This window comes from Epinephelus moara, chromosome 21, assembly GCF_006386435.1.
Source record: "Epinephelus moara isolate mb chromosome 21, YSFRI_EMoa_1.0, whole genome shotgun sequence".
In the NCBI taxonomy this organism is placed as follows: domain Eukaryota; kingdom Metazoa; phylum Chordata; class Actinopteri; order Perciformes; family Serranidae; genus Epinephelus; species Epinephelus moara.
Genome location: NC_065526.1, coordinates 35,616,783 through 35,644,243, shown reverse-complemented (window position 1 = coordinate 35,644,243; position 27,461 = coordinate 35,616,783).

The following is a 27,461-nucleotide window of genomic DNA, read 5'->3' as shown; positions in this document are numbered from 1 at the left end:
GTCTTTAGACGCTTTGCATAACTAAAGACTGATGTCTTTCTCCCTGATTTAGTCCAACTGCATTAAAAGCTTAAAACAAAGTCGCTGTAAGTCCTTAATTTCCACAATCTTGTGGACTGAGCACACATTTGATAAAACGGAGTTAAATCTCTCAGCATCCATTTTCAAGCTGGGATGAGAAAAGGGGGAGCGCACATTTCAGGGAGGGCGTGTCCTTTTAAAAAATGCAAGAGGCGTTGCTTTGTTGCCGGCCGTTTTCTCTGGTGTGTTAAACACACTTTAGAAAGGAGTTTTCCCCAGACTATCAGTAGGCGGAGATCTCTGATTGTCTGGTGGCGAGACTATCCTTGGAGGGGCCAGTTGCAGTGTGCTGCTTTTTATGTGCTGCTGCCTCCATTGGCTGAGCGTCTCTGCTGACGTAAGATAAAAGTCATGAGCGAAAATATGCACCACACAGCCAGAAAAAGAACCTCTTAGACAAGGCAAGTAAGAATTTAGATGGGGCAAGTAGATTTGAGAAGTACTTGCCCGGCAGGGCAAGTAGGAAAAAACCTTAACGTCGGACCCTGCATGGTGTTGCACAGTTTACCTGATTTGTACCAGAGAAAGCTCAGTTCAGAAGGTGACAATTATAGCAGCATTTTAATTGTGCAGATTTTTTTTTTCACTTTTACATTCTTATTCCATCTCTACAGCTCAAAATAACATTAGGCAGCTTTATGATAATAATTGGGAATAAAATATGTTTAATTTTGTAAGAAAAAAAATCCACACTCTGTTAATTATCTCCCATGATTATAAATGTAACATCTCAGTCAGACAGACCTCATTAGGCATTAACCTTTTTTCTTCTCCTCTCTCTCCACACCAGCAGAAATAGTCTAACATTACTTTAACTTTTTTTATGTGCATCTCATAGTTTGTTCATTATCAGACAAAAGCAAAAAAAAAAAAACTTGCTTTGTTTATAATTTCAATTATTCCAAGTGTTATTCTACATCTTATTTTATTCTATTTATTTCATTATTTTATTTACAAGTATTTTTTGCTATCACTGTCACTATTTCATCTCATTTTCATATTTAGTGTCTCATTCATGGTTCTTAGGGTGATAATTGTAATTAACAACTGAGTCTCTTTCATTCATAGCTGGATGCAGGCTGTTTTCATCAACTGTTGGTACGTTTCCCACGAATAATAATGCACCCAAATTTACACATATCCCATGTAACCATTAGCCAGTAATTCGCGCATAACCCACATGTTTTAGAAAGGCTGCTATCACGTGACCAATGTGCTGATGGGAGTAAACATGGAAGTGGTCCAAAGTGGTCCTTCTAAGGAGGCAGGTTGGGGTGGTGGATGGCTCATAAAACAAAGGACTTTCTTCCTGGGACTTTCCTTAGGAGACCAGTGTTCTGTACTATGTGAGCTTTGACTGCATATTGCACATTTTTAAGGTACATCCTCACCATCTGTCTTTTCCCTGAACCTAAGCACAGTACTTTTATTGCCGAAACATAACCTCTGTAACCTTACTTCAATTACGTAACTTCATGTTAAGGACATAACATCATTCGTGGGATGTTAATTCGTTGGATATTATAGAAACCATTGTGTGTGCATTTTCATAGGATATCATACAAACCGTTATATCAGGATACGTTGCTGGATTAGAAAACCCAGAGTTAACAGGGCCGGCTGATAAGCAGCTTCATGATACCAGTTATCCAGGATCATCAATTTTAGGCTCAGGGAAGCCAGGCAACCAAAAGAGAGGCACACTAAGTTGAACTGGCTTCCTGATACAGGCCCCCTGATGTGTCTGCATCTAAAGCAAAGATACAAGACAGAAAAACTAAGATCCAACACACACACACACACACACACACACACACACACACACACACACACACACACACAGATACAACCTTATACCTACAGAAAGAGAGGGATTCTTTGCTACTAACAATTCTCAAGTGAATTTTCACCTCACTTTATTTGTTCGACTGCTGGAGTGCTTTTCCACTCTGTATTTATTCACCTCAAACAACTCTTGCACCAAGAGTATAGATGTTTGCTGCAGTGGGAGAAAGAAGTGTTGTCTCTATCACCAGGAAAAGAGCTATACTTGAGTTAATATGGCCCTTAAACCTTTGAGCTAATTTTTTACAGCAAATGCTGTAGTTAAGAGTTCAAACAAAACATTAATAAAAGCATGAACATGACCTTGGGAACATAGTTTGACAAAAAAAGTCTTAAATTCTAAGATCATCTCACTTTTTATTTTTTATTTTTATTTTTACCTCATCTCACAGTCTTCATCAGTGCAAGTTCCAAAAGAAATCCAGTAAGTTCACCTTGATTTAAGAATCTTTTTGTTAATTTACAAAGCTTTTGTCCACTGCAAAGCCCATAGATCTCATTGGTGTTAGCCACATGAAATATAACATCAACCCAGAACTTTATGGCAAGTATAACTCACCAGAAAGAGGCAGAAGTTCAAGTAACCACCAGTTTTGATAGAAAACCATTATTATCCACATGTGGGTGCATGCATGATGAGGGCCTATTGGCCATTTAACACCTCTGTAAAGGTTTCAGTGGTATACTCTGATGTGTATTTTACCTGGCTTGTTTTTTAATAAACCACATTGACCATTGGCCATATTGGTTCATGTAGGCCTGATACATATTCATGATGTTTGAAATATTACAAACTGTGCATAAATAGTCTACATTTCCATAGCGTCCCCAGCTGAGAAAAACTGTGCCATTTAACAATGCTTGTTTTGAGCTATGCTGGTGTTTTTTTGTGAATGTCTTCACAGCTATTCAATGGATTGCCATGGAATTTGGAACACACAGTAATGTTGTCCTCAGAATGAGCAGCATTGGTGATTTTTCACTTTTGATCTAGCGTCATCATCATCAGGTCAAGCTTTTAGTTTGTCCAGTCATTTGGTTTTAAATAACTGCAAAACTAATGACATCTCCATCAGCCTCAGCTGTACTTTGTATTTGTGCTAATTACAGATGTTAACATGCTAAACTAGAAAGGCACTTGAAAAGCCCAGACCAGGCAAATTGTCCACTCCTGTATGATAAATCTGCAAGCACAACCAGTATGTCTATATATATTTCCAAACTTATTAGAATCCTCTCAAACTAGTGATTCATAATGACTGCAAGTCACCCCAGATGATAACTGGTACCTATCAGTGTGGATTGTAAAAAGAGAACAGGATACAGTGTTGCATGCAAAACCACCTATCAAAGTTGCTCAGTAGTGGCCAAAAACATTAAAATTCCTGGGTATAAAATGACTTCGATCATCGTTTGGTCCATAGAGCAATCTCACTAGACTTACGCTGGCCAAGTGGTAAACTCCCAGTTTAGCCCACCACTAACTAAAATGGGGATAAAATGATTTAATCATGCAGTTCTTCTAGACTTTAGAAATGTTGTTTTTGGACCAAATTAATTAAATCTAAGTAATGAAATGAGTCATTTTACAGGGACTGTGAAGCTCAAAAATTGTATCCACTCATTTATAGACATCTCTTTCACAAAGTAAGTCTATGGGAAAAAGTATTTTTGGGCCTAATGATATCACATGATGGTTCCACGGTTTACCCATTGTGTCAAATTGGCTTCAAAGCCTGGCACTGTTCCTGGTGGCTTGGTGGATAGTGATATGTAGTCATCGTATTTCTACAACTGGCTATAATTTGTCACTTTTCAACTATATGACTATTATTCACTGGTTTTTAAGATGTGTAGCAATTATTTTTCGCCATGCCCAGATTCCCAATCTCGCAATGTTAACAAAAGTGGGGGAAAAAATGGTGTATCTGGTCCCCGTAATTAGGATCCATCCTAAAATTCAGTGGATTCTTTTTTGGCTCATGCTACACCTTTCCACTAAAACATGATCTCTTTGGCGGAGCTAGCTATGATGAACATTGTGAACATTATACCTGCTAAACATCAGCATGTTAGCAATGTCATTGTGAGCATGTTAGCATGCTGATGTTAGAATTTATTGTAAAGCACTGCTGTGCCTAAGTACAGCCTCAGAGGGCTGCTAGGATGGCTGTATGTAGGTAGGGGGTAGATTTGTATGTCGCAGCACTAAATTTGGCGCATATAGGCCACTTTTTTAAAAATGCAGGAATACCCACCAACGAAAGCTGTTAGTAAACAGAAAGAAGAAAGTAGCATGGAGCCCAGTATAAATGTTATGATGGTTGTTACTTATTTAAGTCTCTCTTTTAAACTTGGTTCAGACTAATTCTGAACAATGTTTTAGTGCTGCTTGGACATATACGGACAGTATTTTGTGGCGGTGTGTCATTGCATCATGCCATCAAAGGGGCAAAAATTAGCGCGTCAACACGTGTCATATTTACATCACTGCTGATTGGAGCCATTCAAAGCTGAAGCTGATAAATACCAGTGACTACTGCAGGGTCATTTGTCCTGGGCATGGTTACTGATTGTAACCTTTCCCATTAAATACAAAAGCCAGATGTTAGTGGGCATCAGTTGGTTTCTGTACAGTGGTAAAAGGACTAAGCAAACATCCCAGTTGGGGCCAACAAGTAATTGCTACATGCGAGGTATTTTTCTCTATCCTTAGGTAGGATAAGTATTGACGTGATTGCCTGTTTATGCACCAAGACCTGTTATCCCAACAGGCCTGTGAATTCCCTCAAGATAAACATTCACACTCATGAACAAATTCTCCCTCTATCTTCCAGTCACTCATTTAGAAATAAACAGTGAAGGGGAGAGACAATTAATTATGTCCACAACAAGGGGGAGACAGAGACAAGCTCCAAGGCTCCCATGGTTTGGCTACTTTGTGCACTTTTATCTCTGACAAAGACATCGTGACTAATTTACCCAAACAAGCTCCTCTTCTCAGTACGTCTCTGCCCTTTTTATTTCAGCACTCTCTCACACCATCAAACGTCCTCTGAAGCACCACAGGGCAAGCTAGCAGCTTTGACGGATAGCTGCCTCTCATGTTGGAGCAAAAACAACAATACAAAGGACTCGAGCAACAAGCCTGTGTGTGGATGTATGTTTCCCAGATTAAGTGTGCGTTCACAGAGCCTCATCCATCTGTGTGAGAGTGTGCATCGATGTTTAGCTAGGGGAAAAAACATTTGAATTTTTACAAAGGAGCAAATCCCCAATGCTCATTTAAATTCCCCAAGAGCTCTCTGTGTACTCTCCTTCCCATCTGGCCTTTCTGATCCAATAGTTCAGCTGGATCCTCCTCCTCCATCCACATTCGCACGGATCACAGATTGAGAGGAAGGAAGGGAAATGGAGACTAAGAGGAAAATTGATAACTAGCTGAGTCTAAAGACAATAATGTGCTGACAGTGCTGGTTTTTAATCTTTTTAATCATTATCCACAAATGACACGAGTAAAATAAGTGTTGTCTGTGTAGCCACAGCCTGGTGCAACTTGCTTCATGCCACAGAGCTCTATTGTTGTCCAAAAACTATTAAAAATGCACAAAAGAGCCAAAAACACACTGTAGTTCCTTTCACCTTGTCAACCCAGCAGGCAAAGCAGTGTAAACATGGACCCCAAGCAACAAGGAGTTACTCTTAAAAACTACAAACTGAAGTTATTTGTGGTTAAATACACTGGTCATCTTCGTTATGTCAAAGGGATAAGTCATCCAATGCAGCAGTATAGCTGCTAATAACTCTATTGTTTCCAGTGTGAAGGCAGCAGTGGCAGTGCCAGCAAGTTAGGTGGTGTTGATGGTCAAGTATCAGCATATGAATGCAGACTTTTTTTTCCATGCATATTATACATATACACGTAGTAGAACGGCAGCAGAGGGGTTCTGAGATTGCATTTTGATCAAAGCGTTCTGCCTCTTTTGCTCTGTACATGGAATGTTTACCTGCTGCACAAACGCGATTGGTCAATACTGATCAGACTACAAACAGAAACCAGAATGGTTCTGATACCAAAGTCTTGTCCTTTTTCTTACAGATTATGCATAAATATGCAGACATATGTTTTTCAGAGAATTGTCAGCTAATGTTAGAGCAAGCTCTGAACTCATTGGCTGTGGTCATTGGTGTGATGATACATTACTGGGGCAATGCCTAATATTTTGGGAGATCTGGTGTAGCAAGCAGATATGTGGGCCAAGACTTCCTTTTCTGAGCACTGGACATTTCTGCTAATATCTATAAACAGATATGCATATGAATAAAACAAACAAACAAACAAAAAAAACCGAATACATTTTATTTATTGTAGTTTATTTGCAAAGAGACCATGTACAATATTAAATAGCTAAGTCATTGTCAGACGATAGCCAAAAGGTTCCAAGATTGCATTTCGGCCAATGAGTTCCACCTGTTTTGCCCCCACACGGAATGTTTACCTGCCATTCAAACATCATTGGTCAATACTACTTGGACGACAAACGGAAATCAGAAAGCTTCCGATACTGTTGTCTACATATTCTGCAATTGTTTCTGGACATTTTATTTGGTAGAAGCCATTTATGAACTGATTTGCAATTAAACACAGAACTATTATAGGGGTACTCAATTCAGTATTGCACTTCCATAATATTTGGGGACTTTTAGGAGACATTTAAAAAAGTGATCAAAATCTGGTCAGTATAGGAGGAGATATCCTGGCTTTTAGTCCACAGATAAAGGAATCTCCCAAAATGCTGGATCCTACAATTCCTATTACTCATTATTTATTTGCGTCTCTCGTTAGACCCTCCATGCCTGGTAACAGCCCACATTCAAATTCTACAGACATTATCAGGGTTATCTCAGGGTTATCTGAAAGAGAGAAGCAAACACCAATACAACCAGGGGACTTGACAGACACAATAACACTCCTGCTTGTCTGCTTCCTCTGAGTTTGGACTTCTTCTTGGAGAAAAGAAACATTTTGTTCCTTAACGTTGCTCTTTGAAGAAGGAATCTTAACAAACTTGTCAAACTGTGTTTGTCTTTACTTCTGTCTGTCAAGATGGGAGTAACAGAGATAACTCCCACTGTTTGTGTGTACACTGGCCTCTACTGATCCCCTGCAGTGTCAAGAGGGAGAAGCAGAGCGAGACAATGGAAGAAAAACAGGTATGAATATGATGAAAGGGAAAATGGAAAAGAAGGGAATGACTAAGGAAAGAGGGAGAGACAAGAAGAAGTGTCAAGAGAAAGAAAGGAAAGAGGTTTCCAGAGACTGGCTGCTGAGAGTCACTTACGGCTGTCATTCAGCTGCTATGCATGTAGAGTGTTTCTTGTCTTCTGTCTGTCAATCAGCAGGACACAACTCTTCCCTATAGCATCAATTTAAGGCTGAGGTGATCAGTTTGGTCTCTAACTGTTTCTCAACATAGAATGGGCTAGTGCCTCTGTACAGATACTCTTGTTGCCCTTTGTCTGTGTAAAAGTCTGCTACTCATTCAGATTGGGACGAACATCAATTAAAAAAAATACACAATAATAATATTCTGTCCCTGCTGTGTCTGTGGATGCTTAAATCTCTGATAATTGATTCCACAGCAAACTGACACACATATCCCTGATACATTATGAATCAAAATGTTTTTTGGCCATTGTGTTAGCAAACAGTTTCCTAGTGCCTGTTAATGACATTCATTGTGTTTGTTGTTTCTGACCACCTAATGAATGTAAGTCTAATATTCACCCTCCTTTTAGCTCTCTTTTGGTTTAACTAACTCCTGAGAGGAATATCTGTCTCTTTAGCTGTTTAAAGCTCCATGTTCAGCAGCTAACTGCTAACCTGCTTGCTGCAGGTGAAAATGAAGTGGCTTTGAGTGGTGAAACCAGGCCCCCAGCATAGCTGCTGAGCCTTGCAGCCAATTTTTCCAGTGGCCACTCACGGTACTGCAGCAACAAAAACCCTTTGCGGCCCATCAGTATTTTCCCCACAGGTCACCATTATAAAAGAGATATCTGTAAAACTGTTGACAAGACACCTTAAACTTGGTCAATCATGAATCCTTCTATTCTGAATTTCTGAGCTATGGAGGTTTTATATTTTTAAAACTTTCTTCAAGCCAAAAAGAGCTATTTTAAAATCTGTGACCTCATCACAGTGTCAAGTCTATGAGCTGAGCAGGAACTGGCAGGCAGGGCCAGCAGGAGACACAATACTGTGCATATCCAGTGGGCCACATACCATGGGAGCAAGCCTGGACGCTCGAAAACTTATTTGGCATATGTGCCAAGAGCAGCTCCACTGGAATGAACAGGCACCATCATGGAGTCCAGTATGTAGGCTAGTTATTATGAAAATCTATGGGTGAAACCAAGCCAAACAGTGAAAATGTTATAAAACTAAAAGGGTTTGTCACTGTAGCTCATGCAACCCTTTTCACATTACATGTAGTCAAGAGTAGTAAAGACTACACTCTGACTTTTCTACACTGTTGACTGGCAACGTCAAAAGTCTCTTTGGGCAACAGGGCATCACGTGATGGTCCGGGGAGTTGGAACTCCACAGTTGGGCTGTTCTCATGCACTGTTTGTATGGATACCTTCAAGAAGAAATGCACAAGAATTTATGTATAACCTATGTAATTGGGGAGGCTGTGATCATGTGACCAATGCCCAGATGGGACTAAGGAAGGGCGTAGTATAAAGAGCTAAAGTCTGCATAACAAGGCATGTTGGGGTGGTGGATAGGTCAAGCAAACACAGGACTTTCCCCAAGCAGACCAGGGGTTGTGCCCATGTTAAACCAAGTGAACTGAGTTATTTTAAGGTACATCATCACCATGTTTTTCTTCTTAAACCTAATTTACGTCACTGCTAATTAGTACAAATACAAAGTAACTACTTTCCTAAACCCAACCTACATAACGATACCTTCCGAAAACTAAACTACGTAATTTTCATTTCCTAAATTTTTGTTTTCTTACATTAAGTATGTCATGATGATGCCATTTGTGTTGTTTGTTTTTAGATATCATACGAACCATGCTATGCACATTTTCGTAAGATATTATACGAACTGTTGTATGAGAACACATTTTCTCATTAATGATTTTAGCAGAGATGCTGTTCCAATTCAAACACTGAAACTAAAAGTTGACAAGAAAATTGTGAATGATTTTGGTGGATGAGAGGACGCTACTGCTGTCTGCAGTTATACTGTACCTGTCATGTTTCCAAATCTTCAATATGGTCAAAAAAAAAATGTGTTGCCCAAGACCAAGTGCCAAGTCTCTGATCCAAGAACTCTGCCAAAGTGTGTCCTCAGGGGAAAGAAAGGTACCAGATTCCCATTAATGCCCATATGTCTTCTTTGTAGTTTACTGATCAGCAGATGTGAAGCCTGGGGACTGCAATGGCAAAGAGATCTTAACTTAAAATCTGGCACTTGTGTGTCTTGTAATTTATCTGGATCATATGTTTACGTACCTACTGTACTTGCATTATGTTTTGTAACTGTGGCTTTCAGGGTGCTTGGCAGGAAGTAAAACAGCATTAAACGTGATAGAACTTGTGAACAAAGTGTTAACTGTGACATAGCCACAAAAATCAGACACCTCCTGATAAGCAGATGTACTGTATAGCACAACAGCTTTTGGTCTTAATGGGCTGAACTCTCCTGTTGTTAATGCCACAGACCATGCACACCCCCATAAAACTGTTTGAATGTGACAGCATACAATACTTGGCAAGGACAACCTCAGTTCAACTGGATGTTTTTCGGGTATTAAATTTAATTAACTTGAGATAAAGTATTTAATTGGCAACAGAAAAAAAACCCGTAATTGATGTCAAGCTGGAAGAAAACATTTATTTATCCATTTATTATTCATGTGCCTGTAAGAGCTCACAAATCTGTGTTTGCCAAATCATATTAGTGCATTAGGAATATCCAGCAGGTGGCCTCAGCTCTCAGGAGCAGCACATTATACAGCAAGCATCCAAAAAAGACAGGCATGTGTTTGACTATGATCCTTTTTCATGTAAGAATATATGAAATTAATTGCCTCTCTGGAGTAAAGTGTTTATATAGCTGATGCGAGATGTATTTGAAACATTTCGACTACAAAAGAGGCAAAGAAAGACGGTATCATCAAATATAATAGCTGTTAATGCTGGAATATGATCTTTTCCTAAGTGAGCCGCATCTTTGTGCACAATATTTATACTTCAAAAGAATTATGGCTTTAATATTTTTGTGGTTGATCACTGGACTTCATCTCATTAATACCTTGTCTTCTGTAATTTCTTCTTTCTTCTAAATAGAGAGAACACTACAATGAGACTAAGAGCAAATTTATTTTTGAATGCATATGTACGTATGTGTCTCTGTGTATGTTATGGCTTTTAAAGATTACAAGCATGTTAGCACACTCTCTCACTCATACATACAGTACAAATATATACGGGGAGATACTATATATCCATTACTCATACATACATACATACATACATACATACATTTTACCATCAGGGGGCCGATGTTGGTAGTTGTTAGTCCCATCTGTAATTTGAGCACTTCCTAGAGACTTTGGAAATGTTAAATGTTAATATTGTACCAAAGCCTTAAAGGTAACGTATTTTGAGGTAAATTATTGTATGTAAGTCATTACCATGAGAACAAATTAGTGTAAATGTGCGATTTGTGTTGACTGCAATGGTCTACCCACTGATCGGCAACATTACACTCTGTCTCCATAAGTTTGTCCAAAAATTGTTTTATCCATTTTTGAGAAATGGAAAACTATGCACAATAGCTGCAGTAATATTATAATTCAGATTTCCTTACACAGAAAGTGAATTGAATTCAAATTTCATTTTGACCTTAATGGATAGCCTAACACTTTCACTTTCACATATTCATAGAAGCTATAGTGATGTGATTAACACACAATCATGTCATTATAGGGGGATGAGGGCGCACACGCAAGCAGTGATTGACACAGCTTAGAGACTCAACTTGACTGATTGGTTGTTTCCATTCAGGTGCAGTGGATTCTTGCAAATGCCATTAAAATCACTAGTGTAACTAAAGGAGCCTGATTTTATCACACATTATATGTCTTATATACAACTGTCAGCATATAATGCATACAGTTCCAACAGATACGACAAAAAAATAAATAAAACTTGTGAAAGTTTCCCACTGAATCTTGAAAGGTAATGTTAGTCTGCAAATCTGTCCTTAGTCTCTCAAAGCCAAAGAGCTCCTGCTGACCTTTAGGAGTGAAGCAAACCTTCAGTTTGACAGATAATACAGGGACAGAAAGAAGGATGTGTCAGAGATTGAGAGTGATGTATAGGACAGGTCCTGGAAATTATTTTAAAATGATATCAGGGGCGACTTCAAACAAAGCAGGATGTAGTTAATGACCTTAGATATCTGGGCTCTCATTTGGTACAAAGGGTTTGCTGGTATTAGTCAGTGTAATTGAGGTGGCCAGCCCTCTCTATAAAAGTGAAGTTATTCACCAGAAGATGAATATCCTATTATTAATCGCTTAGCATCAGTTGGCTCAGTGACCTCATATACAGCAATGTTTGGAGTTTCAAGACTTACTTATAATATATATTGTTAGATTTTGACGAGACAGATTGCTTTAGAGAAGTTCATTTTTGTCTCCTTCCTCCTCTGCACGTATTTGATTTGTACTAAGCACTCTGCGTATCAGTGACCATCAATTTTATCCTTATGACTTAAAGTAGGACAGAAAGATCTTCTGAAATCTTGGCAGGGTGTCCTAATGGCTGTAGTGTGAGATCATTTTTGGTCCATTACCTTACCATGAAACCAAATGACCTTATTGCTAAAATGCTTTTGACAGTTTCAGAGATGAAAGGATTGAAAAAAAGACTTATCTGCCTATTAATCATTAGTGAAATTGATTTGTGGCCAAGGTGCACACTGCTGAAATCATGATGGAACCAAGTAGTTAATGTTTTAAACATTAATAAAGGACATCAACCAGAAGCCAAATTATTCTGTCTGTCCTCAGTAATTAGTCATGTTGCATTACATGTACATGTGTAGAGAGAATTGGGTGTTAATATATGTATATGACAGAAAGTCTCAACTCGAGGCCCACTTAACCACAGCTCATGGACTTCATCTGGGATGGAGATAAGCCATATAGATGTGCCTTGGCACAATGGCTCTCATTTACAAACCAACATACAACAGAACACACTGGGTGTGCAGTAATTTCCAGGCAAATCTTGGCATTTATCAATGTGGACATGAGCAGAGGCTATGTTCAAATCTCATGTCAGGTCTCAACTTGCATACACAAGTTTGAGTCCGCGTGGACTGGTGGTACAGCATAGTAAATCTGGCTGAATTGGACGCTTGTTATTAGACTATATTCTGACTGCGATCTAAGTATTTACATCCATCCATCCATCCATTTTCATCTGCTTATCATCTGGGCAGGGTCAAGGAGCTGCAGGTTGAGAAAACTACTTCAGACGTACCTCTTCCCAGCAACACTCTCCAGCTCCTCCTGAGGGGGGTCAGCCTCCTGCCTGTTGGATGTGCCCAGAAAACCTGTAATGGGAGGTGCCAGGGAGGCACCCTGATCAGATGCCTGAACCACCTCAATTTGCTCCTTTCAAAGGGAAGGAGCAGCAGCTCTTCTCTGAGATCCCTCCGGATGTCTGAGCTCCTCACCCTATCTCTAAGGCCGTGCCCATCCATCCTATGGAGGAAACACATTATGGCTGCTTATATCTGCCTTCTCATTCTGTCAGTCACTACTCAAACCTCATGACCATAGGTGAGGGCTGAGATGTAGATGGATCAGTAAATCGAAAGCTTTACCTTCAGGTTTAGCTCCATCTTCACTGCAACAGTGTGGCGTAGCCCCTGCATCACTGCTCATACCATGCCAAATCACCAATCTAAGTATTTGCAGTGAAATATTGACCACTTAAATATGTAAAGCCTAGCTTATAAGAAAGTATTGTATTTTGTAAAGGTCTACATTGACATGCTGTCTCTAACACAGCTTGCAGTTGTCTGGCTCTGTGGGACTGGCTCCAGGCTGACCGAAGGAAGAACACCACTGATGCGCAGGTCTAATTTATCCAAAACTTTTTTTTTTTATAATACTGACAAGCCAATGCATGTTTATATCATTTATTATTAAAACATGATTAAAAATAAGTAAATTAACCCTGCAACAGTGTAATATTAAATACTTGTAGCCTAGGCAATTACATTTTTACTGTAGTGTGGTTCAGGTCAGACACAGGCACACGTTCCTCAGTCTGCGTCAAGTATAAGCTTTTATATAAGTATTATAGGAATATCAATATTATATAATATAGTATAGGCTAATTTTATAAAATATATAGGTGTTACATGCCCCCCCCTTTGCTCCTTGATCCTTGATCCTCATCCTGTGTCTGCCTCTTCTCCAACAGGTGTGGCTGCACACTAATTAAGAGTACCTGTAAAGAGGGGGAGGGGAATGCAGCTCACTCTCTTCCCTCACTCTGGCCTGGCAGCAGCAGCAGCAGGAGCTGCTGCAGTGTTTCTTGGTGAGACCTTATGTAGCTTTTTGGTTTCTTTTATTTTCTCTTCTCTGGTGGGTCCAGTGGTTCAGTTTTCGTGGCCTCTTTTCATTGTTTAGGGTAGTTGCTTATGTTAGGGTAGAAGGGAGAACCCTGTTCCGCCGGCCCCATGTGGGCTGGGCAGTGGTGGCTCCCTTTCTTTTGTTCTTTTCAGCTGTAGTTAGTTAGTTTGGGAGGGGGGGGCTTATTTAGTCAGAGTTTTCTTTCTTGTATGATTTGGTCTCTTGAGTTGGTCACATTTTGTTGATTAATAAAAAACATGCTTTTCAATCGCAACTCCTGGCTCCTGTGATTATGTTCGATCCCACTGGCACGAGCTGATTCATGGGATCGTAACAATAGGCTATAAGTCACATATCATGAATGTATGAATTAAATATTCCAACCTTTACTTTGATTGTCCACTGCAACGCTATTGATGGCAGTGATTACTTTCCATACTGCATTTTTCTGACGTCCTTTGATGACACTTTTCAGGCTGCTAAATACAGTAGAACCAGTTAGTTAAACTGATTCTGGGACATCAGCATTTCCCTTTCTGGCTGTATTGTACCTTTCCATGTCTTAAACTCTAGGGGCGAGGTCTCTAAACCCAGTATATTGGGACGGGATGTTTGCATGTGGATTGTTGGCCACATTTATCAATGCCTGATCGTTCTTGCACTGTGACTGGTGAGATAAGAACGTTTCAAGAACTACATGCCAACCCTATCATTAGATGATTTCTGTGCTGATTTGTATGTTAGACTGATAAATGAGGGCCACTGTGCTTGAGCTCTGATTGCGGTGTACAAAATGGTGGTTGAAGTAATTTCAATACTGAAAGTAAATTTGTTCATTCTCATGTTTTTGATTGAGTCATTGCACAAAAAATAAATTTGACTGTACTGACCAGAATATTAGTCGTTTCTGCTTGTATGACATAAACATGAAATACTTCCATTAAAGCAGAACATCAGTTCCTTATTTGCACTCACACTCTCTCCTGTCAGACTCTTGGAAGCTGTTTAAATGATTTCTTGGACAGTTAGCATTTCCCAGACTCTTTTTGTCTTTTGAGCTTCTCATCATCTGTGACAGCTGCAATTCTTGGCTGCTTGACAGATGATTCAGTCCTTTCTGCAGTGGACGTTGTGAGACACTTTGGATCAGTTTTCACTTGTCCAGAATTTATTTCCTCCGTGTCACCAAAATACATTACACAAGCCCTCAGAAACTGTTGTAGGTTGAACTGGGCTGCCTAAACACTTTAAGGGCTGACTAATTCTAAAAAAAACTGTATAAACAGACTTGATGAGACTTGTTAATCCAGCAACAATAAGGCTACAAACAACCCATTATGCAACTCTCAGTGCAGGGGTACAGTTTCCATCGACAAGGAAAATCTGATGTGAATAAAGCATAATGGTCTAGTCCTCAAACATAAGTTCTCAGGCTGTTCTCTTACACTGTCCATCCATCCATCCATCCATCCATCCATTTTCAACCGCTTATCTGAAGCCAGGTCTTGGGGGCAACAGGCTGAGCAAAGTATTCCAGATGCCCCTCCCCTCAGCAACTCTTTCCAGCTCCTCCTAAGTGATACTGAGGTGTTCCTAGGCCAGACAAGGTATAGAATTCCTCCAGCTTGTTCTGGGTCTGCCCCGGGGCCTCCTACCAGGTGGATGTGCCTTGAACACCTCCAACGGTAGGGTAGGAGGCATCCTGATCAGGTACCTGAACCACCTCAACTGACCCCTTTTGATGCAAAGGAGTAGCTCCCTCCAGATGTCTGAGCTCCCCTTTCTCCAAGTCTGAGCCCAGCCACCCTTCAGAGGAAACTCATTTTGGCCGCTTGTATCCACGACCACATTCTTTGGTCATTACCCAGAGTTCATGACCATAGGTAAAGGGCTGGGAAGTAGATGGACCAGTAAATTGAAAGCTTTGCCTTTCGTACATATACATACAAAAGGTTATGCACCAAAATTGGTAAATATCCTACATAATAATGAGCCGGTAATGTGTGTAAAACCCACATATTTTTGAAGGCTGTGATCAAGAGACCAATGTGCTGATGAGAATAAATAAGGTATTAGTCTAGTAAGGAGGCAGGTTTGGATGGGGGATGGGTCACAAAACACATGATTTTCGTCCAGGAGTGTTTGGAACCATGTGAACTTTGAGTAAACCTTGAATTATTTTAAGGTGCATCTTGAGCATGTTTCTTTTCCTAAACTTAACCACAGTAATGTTATTTGCATACTAAAGTATCATATGAACCATTGTGTGTGCATTTTCGTAATATATCATATGAACTGTTGTATGAGAAAATGTAAGTTCTTATATTCAGGCCAATGCAGTATTCTTAAAATACCTTGGCTACATGGCACCACATTTTTTTAATACCTGTACACATGCGCACAATTCATAGCAACTAAACAAGGAAAAAATGATCAGGTATATACCCAATAAGTGTTTAATGAATCTAAGACTGAATTGAAAGTTCATAGGCTATACATTTCTATTATTTATGCACTGTTACTCTTAAGTATTTCTGTGTAAAATAGTTAAATATCTGTGGCATTAATAGTGAGATTCAGGAGATTAGATCAATGCTAATGCCACAGTCACTTTTGATGACTGAAGCTTTGATATTTAGTAGTGGTGTAATGTTGATATAAAGTCAAAAGTGAACTGCTGGGCCCCTATTAACCCCCATTTCTAATTGTAATTTGTAATTTGAGACATTTTTCTAAACTGCAATACTACCTTGCCTGAGGTTTGCAAATTATCACAAATTGATTTAGTAATATGCAACACATAAGCAGAAAACTGAGATATTGAAAGCCTTGAAACTGGAATTTTACCCATGGACTCTTTCCAAAAAAGGGCCTCAAGATTAGGTCATAAGGAAGATAATAAGTATTAAGGCCCTTATCATAGTTCATATTGGGTTTAAGTAGTGCAAATTTTCCATTAAATTAGCACAAACCCATTGACACACACAATAAGCTTGGAGCTTATGGGGCCCCAGGGTTCTTGGGTTAATGGCATCTGCCTGCTTTGTCTGATTAGTATTCCAGCTTTAATTAAAGGGACAGTTCACCCCAAAATAAAAAAAAAATACTTTTCCTCTTAACTGTACTGCTATTCATCAGTCTAGATTGAATTTATGTGAGTTGCTGACTGTTGGATATATCGGCCATACAAAAATAATGCATTTGGAAAATGCATTCTTCCTTCTGAGCAGTGATATGGTTGATTTTTTTTGTATTTTGAGGACCACAGGCTGAGTGCCATCTAGTTCCATTATATTAAAGTGAGGGCAGACATCTCTACGGACATCTGCAACACTTGGTCACTCACACCAAAACTATTGATAAATTACTCGACAAGTAAGAGGAAAAATATATATTTATTATTTAAAAGAGCACTCCCAACAATTTTACACTTTAACATGCTGCCAACATGCTACAGACTGGAGGCATGGAGGCTGAAAGATGTGGGCATTTCATCTGCAAGGAAGCTCCAACTTGAGTTGCATTATGGGATATGCAGGATCCAGCTTAACTGGAGCTTGACCCTATACCAGGGACTGATTCAGTTTGTGTTTGGCTCTATTTTCTGGAAGTGCGATACTAAATGTCATAAAAACTCTTTAATCCATCACACTTTTGTTGGCACAGCACACAGTGAAAACATTGTCATGCACTGTTTTTCTCCTGCCTCATCTTTTACAACCAAACCAAGTGCCCTATTCCCATGCATGTCACTTCCTGTACCTTTGAGGACTTGACTCAGTGTTTTGTCATCTCAGGCTGTGAGGAGCATGTCACCACATGAGACAGCACCAGACCTCATCAGGCAAACATGATATTCTACTCAGCTGCAATCTTCACCACAGATAGAGCAGCTGGAGTGTTAATAATTTAAAAAGTTTATGATTATAATGTGATTTGGTTGCAATACTCGGTTACTTCAGGCCATATTCTGAATAAGCAAATACCTCCAGTTTTACAAGAGAAAGAAGTATTACCTCAAGTAGTTACATAGCTTTCAGTGTAAAAGTCTTCTATTCAACATCCACACTGTGACTCCAGAAATTCATCCACAGACACATTAACATTAACTTTAAATTCTTCTTGTCCACATTAACAATCTGCTCACATTTCACCAGATGCTATATCATGCTACTCTGAACTAAACCTCTTCTGGTCCAATCTGTGTGTGTGTGTGTGTGTGTGTGTGTGTGTGTGTGTGTGTGTGTGTGTGTGTGTGTGAATGACTGACAAGACTGTAATTCAAAAAGCTGCTGTAAAACTTTTGGCCGTGAACAAATATTTGCATTTTTATCTCCACGCAGTGTTGACACTATCAGCCCGATAACTTCTGAATATGAAAGTGTCCTCAGAGCATCCCTTGGGAGTTTTCACACATACAGTACTGCCCGTGGAGTGAGTAGAGAGAATAGGTTATGAAATGGCAGACAAGAGCACAGGTTGAAGTCCTCTGGTCTTCAGCTGGAGGAAACAGTTGTTAATATTGAAAGATATCAATTAGGCAGTCCTTGCACACAAGAAAAAACACATGAATTTGTAAGGAATGGAATGGAATCTGGCTTTATTTCTGAGCTCTAGCAGTGAAGCAGCTGGAGTGTAAATTATTGAGAAAAAATATTTGGCAGCATTCACTATTAAGCCTCATGTTGTCAATAACCATGACCACCCTATTCAATATTTCATCAGCTTCACCAAAGTAACCATAGCCAGTGTCCATTTACATATTTTTGAACATTTGCATCATCAATAGGCCTATTTAGGATTTCTACCAGCAATCTTGAACTTCTGTCAAACACAGGGTGTATTTGAGAAATGTAGACTACTTCTGATACTAAAAACTCAAACAGACTTGTAATTTTTCCTGAGAGCACCCAACCTTGGTAAATTTCACTGCTGGACTAAGAGTACAACTAAAAGGGGGGGTTGTGTTAGAAGACTGTATGGAGACACTTTCCATAACCACCATGTCCAACAATGGTGTCCAGCCAAGCATTAACACAACCAAAGTTTTAGAAGGCTGTATTTAGCAATTCTTGCCCAGAAGTGTGGCCTGCAAATAGACTGATCAGATGATGATTGCAGCATTTCTGACATCTCTGACCACAGCTTTCAACATGATCACAGTCCAGCAGATAGTGACAACACCTCTGAATGCCTCTGACTATCTGAAGCATTGCAACCCTGAACCTCAAGTGAAGCACAAGAGCTTGGGAGTTTGCTCCTCAGGGTTATGGTATGTTGATGAGTATAATGATACAGTTGGGTTGACTTCCGGTATTGGCTGTCCGGTTTAAACTGGTTTGATCTTGTGCAAATTGGATTAACTGCCATTTGCCATTCTAACATGTTCCAGCAAATGAAAAAGTAGCCTACATCATCAACACTGTGCTGGCGGTGTCCCCCACTACATCAAACTCATATAGCATTAGTAATAGAATAGAATAGAATAGAAAGAACGTTATTTATTCCTGAAGGGAAGTTAAGCTGTCCGGCAGCTCATAAAAGACAAAAAACAACAACCTCACTTCCCCTCATCAACAGCAACACAGTGGTATTAAAATAAACATAAGATAAAATAAGTGCATAAATAGAAATGAAATTAGAATAAGCAATAGGACAATGTGATTTACATGATATTATGTTTATAAATGGAGTAACTAGTGACTGATGGGCTAATGCGCAAATAACTGCTGAGCCCAGGCCAGTATTAGCCAGAGTTGGGTATAACGCGTTACAAAGTGATACTTTGATTACTTTTTGCAGTAACCAGTAACCTAACACGTTAGTTTGCTCAATCAAATACTTGAGTACATTTTCAATCAAGCCATCAGTTACTTCCGTTACTTTTAGAACGCTGGTCCTTCAGCTCCGAAACAGCAACGGCTGTCTTTTGGTTCTAATAACAGAGATAACGTTAAACCTATCAGTCTGAAAGAAGTCATAAAGCTTGTGGCTCGCTACGTGGCAGAAGAAATGCTGCCGTTGTCTACGGTGGAGTCTAAAACATTCCGCAGGATATAGATGGAGGAGGACTCGCTGACAGACGGGTCAGACTCAGGACTTGCATTATGCCTGGTACACACTACACGACTTTTCTGCCCGTTCTGAAAGTCACTATGTAACATTACACGATTGTGGAGTCATAAAATCGTGCCGTGACTTGGCTGACAGACATGACACACTACACGATGGTACTCACCAATTATCCCCGGTCGTCTTTCACGACGTGTGTGATGTCATTATTATTCTTGTCCTATTTTTATTACTTTTACTATTATTTGAGTCACTGTGTCTGTTCATGTGCCAGCCAACATGTTGTTGTAGTCACCTAAAAGCGTCAGCAGATGGCAGGAGCTGCATTTGAAGGACCGTACGTAAACATTCAAGCTACTGTATCCTCCACAACCAAGTTCTTACAAATGTTTCACAATAAAAGCCTATTTAGAGAATGGATGGATTCTCTCAGCTGAGGTTATAAGGGGCTTTTAATCTGAAACAAATTCAGGAAGTGTTGAGTTTGAAATGACGGCGCAATATATTAACTTTATAAAGACAATGGAGCGGATAAAAAGTAAATATATAAACACACAGAGGGATTAATAAATAACGGACCGTCTATAATGGAGTCTGTTTCAAATGAAGCTGGGAGCCTCTGCAGTTGTGGTGAGTAAAAGCCCCGCCGCTATTTGTTAATGTTATTACTTTATGTCCGACCGTGAGGATGTACCATTGTTTGCTAGCTTGATGCTAATGACAGTAACGTTAACTCAGCGGGTTGACAAAGTGCCTCTGCTGTTTCACACCATCATTTCCCCCTTTTACTCTGTGTGGTAACATCCCTAGAGGAAATATTAAAAACGCTGGGGTGTTGTTGTCATACAGTTGTCTACGGCAGCAGATCGTTCTGTGTTTCTACTGGTCAAAGTGACGGCTGTGATGGGAGAATTGGATCTCAGTGAAGGGCAAGTGGTCCATAACTTTAATTTTGGAGACAAAAAAATGTAGGCTTAGCGCCCTGTGGTCCATTGCCCAATAGGAAATGTAGAATACTCAAAAGTACTTTAAAAGTGCTTGAGTTACTTTACTCAGGGAGTAATGCAGTAAAGTAACTGGTTACTTTTCAAAAAAGTAATATAGTAAAGTAATTTGATTAATTTTAAAGTAACCCTTACCCAACTGTGGTATTAGCAACATAAAGGAGATCCAACTTCAGTAGAGGTGGGAGGGTGGCCACACTGTGTTTGTTTGCCAGAACACTCGTGATTTTTGGGCTGACGAGAGGAGACATGGCAGAGTTATTCATTCAAGAAAAGTAAAACTTCACCAATATGACAACATACTGGATTTGAAGCTGATGAAAGGGGTGTCCTAGTCACAACTGACACAGTGCTGTCATTTAGAGCTGAACTTTCGTTGGAGGCTGTGTTTCTGTTTATTCCTGTTGCTTGTTTTGAAACCACCTCAAGTGGATGATTAATGGCTGATTCGTGAAGTTGAAATGAGGATTTAGCCATGCGATAACTCCTTGTTTCATAACAAAAACCTGAATAAGGTGTCAGCTGGCTGGTGAGATCACAGAGGAGCAAAAGATTTCTGGTAAGGTAAATGACAATTGCTAATAACAAGCTAGGTTTGTTGCTGTTAGCTGTCATTTGTGTGTCATTTCAAATTAATATTACAATATAATACGTGTGTTTTCTGTTTTAAAAGGTAATGGTACGAACATAGGAAGATAGCAAGTAGGTTACTCACCCATCTTTTAAGTGGTTATGTCTTCATTCTGATCTTGAATGCACTGATATGTATGTGGTTTGTTGAAATGATGTCACGGAAGTGCAGTTTCAATGGATTCAATGTGGACAGATAGCTGTTGTTATGTTCAACTCAGGAGCGACTTCTGAGTCAAGTGGGACACCTAATAAAATTCTGTACACCTGTCCAGTCTGATGTTTGGCTTAATACACTGAACAAAAATATAAACGCAACACTTTTGTTTTTGCTCCCATTTTTCATGAGCTAAACTCAAAGATCTAAAACATTTTCTATACACACAAAAGGCCACTCTGAAATGTGCAGTTTTGCTTTATTGGGGGGGTCTGGGGGGGGTTAGAAAACCAGTCAGTGTCTGGTGTGACCACCATTTGCCTCACGCAGTGCAACACATCTCCTTCGCATAGAGTTGATCAGGTTGTTGATTGTGGCCTGTGGAATGTTGGTCCACTCCTCTTCAGTGGCTGTGCGAAGTTGCTGGATATTGGCAGGAACTGGAACACGCTGTCGTATACGCCAATCCAGAGCATCCCAAACATGCTCAATGGGTGACATGTCCGGTGAGTATGCTGGCCATGCAAGAACTCGGATGTTTTCAGCTTCCAGGAATTGTGTAGAGATCCTTGCAACATGGGGCCGTGCATTATCATGCTGCAACATGAGGTGATGGTCGTGGATGAATGGCACAACAATGGGCCTCAGGATCTCGTCACGGTATCTCTGTGCATTCAAAATGCCATCAATAAAATGCACCTGTGTGCGTTGTCCATAACATACGCCTGCCCATACCATAACCCCACCGCCACCATGGGCCACTCGATCCACAACGTTGACATCAGCAAACCGCTCACCCACACGACGCCACACACTGTCTGCCATCTGCCCTGAACAGTGAAAACCGGGATTCATCCGTGAAGAGAACACCTCTCCAACGTGCCAGACGCCATCGAATGTGAGCATTTTCCCACTCAAGTCGGTTACGACGACAAACTGCAGTCAGGTCGAGACCTCGATGAGGATGACGACCATGCAGATGAGCTTCCCTGAGACGGTTTCTGACAGTTTGTGCAGAAATTCTTTGGTTATGCAAACCGATTGTTGCAGCAGCTGTCCGGGTGGCTGGTCTCAGACGATCTGGGAGGTGAACATGCTGGATGTGGAGGTCCTGGGCTGGTGTGGTTACACGTGGTCTGTGGTTGTGAGTCTGTGGTTGTGAGGCTGGTTGGATGTACTGCCAAATTGTCTGAAACGCCTTTGGAGACGGCTTATAGTAGCGAAATGAACATTCAATTCACGGGCAACAGCTCTGGTGGACATTCCTGCAGTCAACATGCCAATTGCACGCTCCCTCAAAACTTGCGACATCTGTGGCATTGTGTTGTGTGATAAAACTGAACATTTTAGAGTGGCCTTTTATTGTGGCCAGCCTAAGGCACACCTGTGCAATAATCATGCTGTCTAATCAGAATCTTGATATGCCACACCTGTGAGGTGGGATGGATTATCTCGACAAAGGAGAAGTGCTCACTAACACAGATTTAGACAGATTTGTGAACAATATTTGAGGGAAATGGTCTTTTGTGTGTATAGAACATGTTTTAGATCTTTGAGTTCAGCTCATGAAATATGGGAGCAAAAACAAAAGTGTTGCATTTATATTTTTGTTCAGTGTATATAACCAGTTTAAAAATGTTCACACTGGCCCAGCCCTATACAAAGGTGTAAGACCAAAGATACAAATTGTAGAAAAAAAAATGAATAGCATATTCTGTATGTCTTCATAGTTGACATGCATCAAATAAACTGATCTCATATTGTATGTGTGCCCTATTCACTCTAGTATGCTAAATTTTCAAGCTTTAGAAATAAAACTAGCTCATACTGCCACTCAGTCCAACTTCTCATTTTCATCAAACCAAAATAATTCAAGATTTTTGCTCTGCATTCTAACAAAGGTGCACAGAGGTTATCATATTGAGTATGAACATGCACTTAGAGCACGGGTTGAGGGAGCACTTGAACATGCCATTGGCCTTGGCTGGTGGAGGTCCCGACCTGAGTCTGATTTAAACGGTCCTCATTTGTTTACAAACACCCAACTGTGCAGATTTTAGAAAAAAGGGAGGACGACACTTCTGTCACCTCACAAACCAGTACAACAACCAGTTTAACTCTATCAACCATCAAAGCAGCTGGCTCCTCAGGAACACCATCCTCCTCTACGTCTGTGGTATCTAACTCAGCCCAGGATTGTATCAGTGTCTGCAGCTTGCAGAAAAAATGACAAAATGTGGTGAATTACGCTCTCGTTTTTTTGTGTGTCTTCCTCCAACTCCAGTGATTCTTTTTCCTGAGACAACATGACATTTAGCAGGCTGGTTAAATGGCAAGCTTACCGCTCTAATGCTATTAATGAAATGTAACTTTTATTCTTAGCAACAAGGGGTGAGTATTTATACAAAATAATGTTTTATGGTGTACAGTAAAACATCTAACTTTTGATTAGCTATCCATTCGTTATATCCTAATGTATTTTCTAAGTAATGAGCCCATGCTTGTATGTATGTAGGCCATGTAAGTCCAACAGAATATGATCTGACCACACTGATTTGTCAGTCTTCCTGAGCAAGCAGAATACATTCCACCTTGATAGAACTCAGTCTCATTCAATGAGTGCAGCTGCTATGCTGTCTGAACTGGACTTCAGTCGCACCTCCTTCACTCACAGGCTGTGTGAGAAGTACCCTACAGTAACTGCAAGTGGGAGGGGGGGTTCATGAGCACCCGGATGTTTGACAGGCTGACCCAGTACATATGAACTTAAAAGTTGTTGAAAAAGATTTGTTCATTCATTTTTGACCACCACTTCTACCATTGTTTTAGGCCATTCCTAACTGCAGGGCTGATGAGGAAACAGGTGTGTAGTTGAGCGGGGATGTCAGGTGACAAGAGATCTAGTGGATGGTTGGAGGATGGCAGGTCTGTGGAGTGAGGGAGAATACATGGGGTGGGGGAAGTGAGCAGGGGCCTGAGACAGGGACAGAGAACCAGTTCTGGCAGAGCAACCACCCAGCTAAAAAGTCAATGCTGGCAATGCTGTGTTTGTGCTATGGGCGTAGTTAGCACCAAACTATGCACATTTCTATGTTGGCCTTTTTGAAATGAAACACATCTTGAGTGAAGACAATAAAATAATTAGGACAAAAACATTGTCTACTAGCAAAGGTTTTGATGATACAGTATTCCTCTGGACAGATGGTGAACAGAAAATCCTAGATTTCACCAAATGGCTCATGACAGAAATTCATCACTCAAGTTCAAGCTGGATTTTGACTATCAAAAGGTGAACTTCTTTGACCTGTGTTTAATCAAACAGGACAACAAGCTCTTAACAGATTTCTTTCAAAAAAGCTACAGATCATAATAATCTTCTCAGAACAGACAATTACAATACACAGTGTATTAAATATGCCATCCTCAGTCAGTTTCACAGGGTACAAAAGATCTGTAACACACCAAAGTATTTAGGGGGATATTACAAAGGCAAGATTCAAAAAGAGAGAATATGATGAACAACTAAACACAGCACTGAATAAAGTATTTGGAGATTTGGAGCTCCCTCCACATCTTAAATAGTACTATTTATTTATTTTTTATATTATATACTTTATTAATTGTATAGCCCTTGTAATCCCCCTGAGGGGAAATTCAATTCAAACTCTTTGTTCATTAACACACAGGTCCAAAATACACACACACGCACAAACAGGGCCTATACATGCACAAAGTGGAGAGATGTCAGAGTGAGGGGGCTGCCTTGGTCAGGCAGGCAAGTTTGGTGCCTTGCTCAAGGGCACCTTGGCACTGCCCAGGAGGTGAACTGGCACCTCTCCAGCCACCAGTCCACGCTCCATATTTGGTCCAGACGGGGACTTGAACAGGCGACCCTCCGGTTCCCAACCCAAGTCCCTATGGACTGAGCTACTGCTGCCCCGTACGTGTCCTTAGAAACAAATAAACGGGGCACATCAAGCATTCAATCACACACAGGGGGATATCCTAACCAGTAACCCAGACGTTGGAGAACTCCTTATAGAGCCTCCTAGCATAAGCTTTCATAGAGAGGGAAGCCTTAAAGTCAAACTGGTGCATTTAGATTGCCTCTACACCAGACAAGCCCAGCTGCTGACACATTTAGCATACACCTAAGTGAATTTCCTTCTTCCATCCCATAACAGGAAAAGAGTACAAGCCCAGCTGATGTGTGATGCATATTGGATCACTGAATTAGAGACTCTCACACCTTTGGGAATGAATGAGCCCCTTGGGCCATACTCACAACACTTTCTGGTATATAGAGTTGCTCCTAGTGAACAAAAAAAAACAACCCTAATAATAATTATTATAGTAATATATAATGATTTTTAGAATTATGACTTTTTTTTTTAGATTTCCCGCTAACTTAACAGTAGATCATGGTAAAGATAAAAGTTATTCACAAAGCATCTCAGCCCTTAAAGGGCTCCTAGGATGAAAAACTGTTATGGAGGACTAAGATGGAGGACTTTTTAAAAGGCTTAAAAGTTACTTAAGCAGAGGAGAAAATGGCAGAAACACAAACAGGTAGGAGTAATATTCTCCAAACGCTGGATGACAGTGAGTTCATGAAATGCTACAGATAAGATTGTGCAGGAATAATGTCCGTGGTCAATCTCATCAGAGATGTACTCACATCTCCCACCAAACACAATAATGATAAATGCCAGAAATAAAGTGATGACAACACAGATATTTGTCAAATGGAAAAATGCAGCAGTGCGGCAGTGATTACTTGGGTCTGTCTCAACCATCAGCAAAGTGATTACACAAACAATGACAAAACTTTCAGTATCAATATTGTGACGCAGTTCATTTCATTTCCACTGGGTGTGCACACCTTGCAGGCTCACAGAAGGACAACCAAACACATATGTTACAGAATGTGTCATACCTTGCAACAGGGTCGACCACACCTCCTCACTAAGGTAAAAGTTTCTGTTCCTTTCTTGCTCAGAGAACTTTACTCTCACTCCCTTTCTACTTTGAAATTAGGACTTCTTGCTAGAAATTCTTCGGCTAAATTAGGAGCTCTCTGACAGTAGTCTCAGAATGTTTGGGAATACAGCCCCTAAATCTCAGGATCCTCCCATTTAATGTGTGAAAGAAATTAAGAATCCAACCCCCTAAAAGGCTATTTATTATTGTCCTGTATGTTATATATAAAAGTTTTTTTTTTATCATGGTGTAAACTATTTTGCATAGAGATGGACTTCTTTAGCTTCTTGTGGTTGTTGTGTTTCTGGTATTGTCATGAGCTGGTCAACATCCTTTCACTTTTGTGGCAAATTTTTTCACATGTTGGAAGGATTCTGAATGTGCATCAGCTGTAGACTATCATGCAATAATAGGCTGTTTTAAGCATTCTGTCACCTTATGATTGCTAAATATGTCTTGAGAATGGTCCTCACAACCAAACCAGACACCTTATTAATAAATCAATGCAGAGGTGAAAAGTGTGTGTGGAAAGTCACTCATTCCACTTGTGCCTTAATGTAATCCCTACAGTACAACTGAGATAGACTGGGCCTGAAATATGTGAGGAATGATGCTTGACACCATAGTTTGATAGCATGCCATGTCCAGGTTGGGTGTCATGTGAATAACAGTGAGAGAGAAATGATAGAAGCAGGAAGTTCAGCCATTCTGGACAACAATAGTAAAGACAGACAGTGATGTGATAAAGGATAGCAGAGTTGAAACAAATGCCATAGATATCTTTTTATCTCCCTAAGTAAACCTAAAATCTCCTCTAACCTAAGTCACATTTTCTTTACTGTATTTAAACAGCAATTAAAAAGCAGAAGTTTTACATCAGTGTCTGAAAAATCACTGCTCAGTCCTCGTCAAACTGTCATAATGCAGGATCCTGTGTTTACAGGACCAGAGGAGGAAAAACTTGATGGATTACTGATCAACTGACACTTGACAAGTTAGTTCTTGCCATTTGCAGAGAAC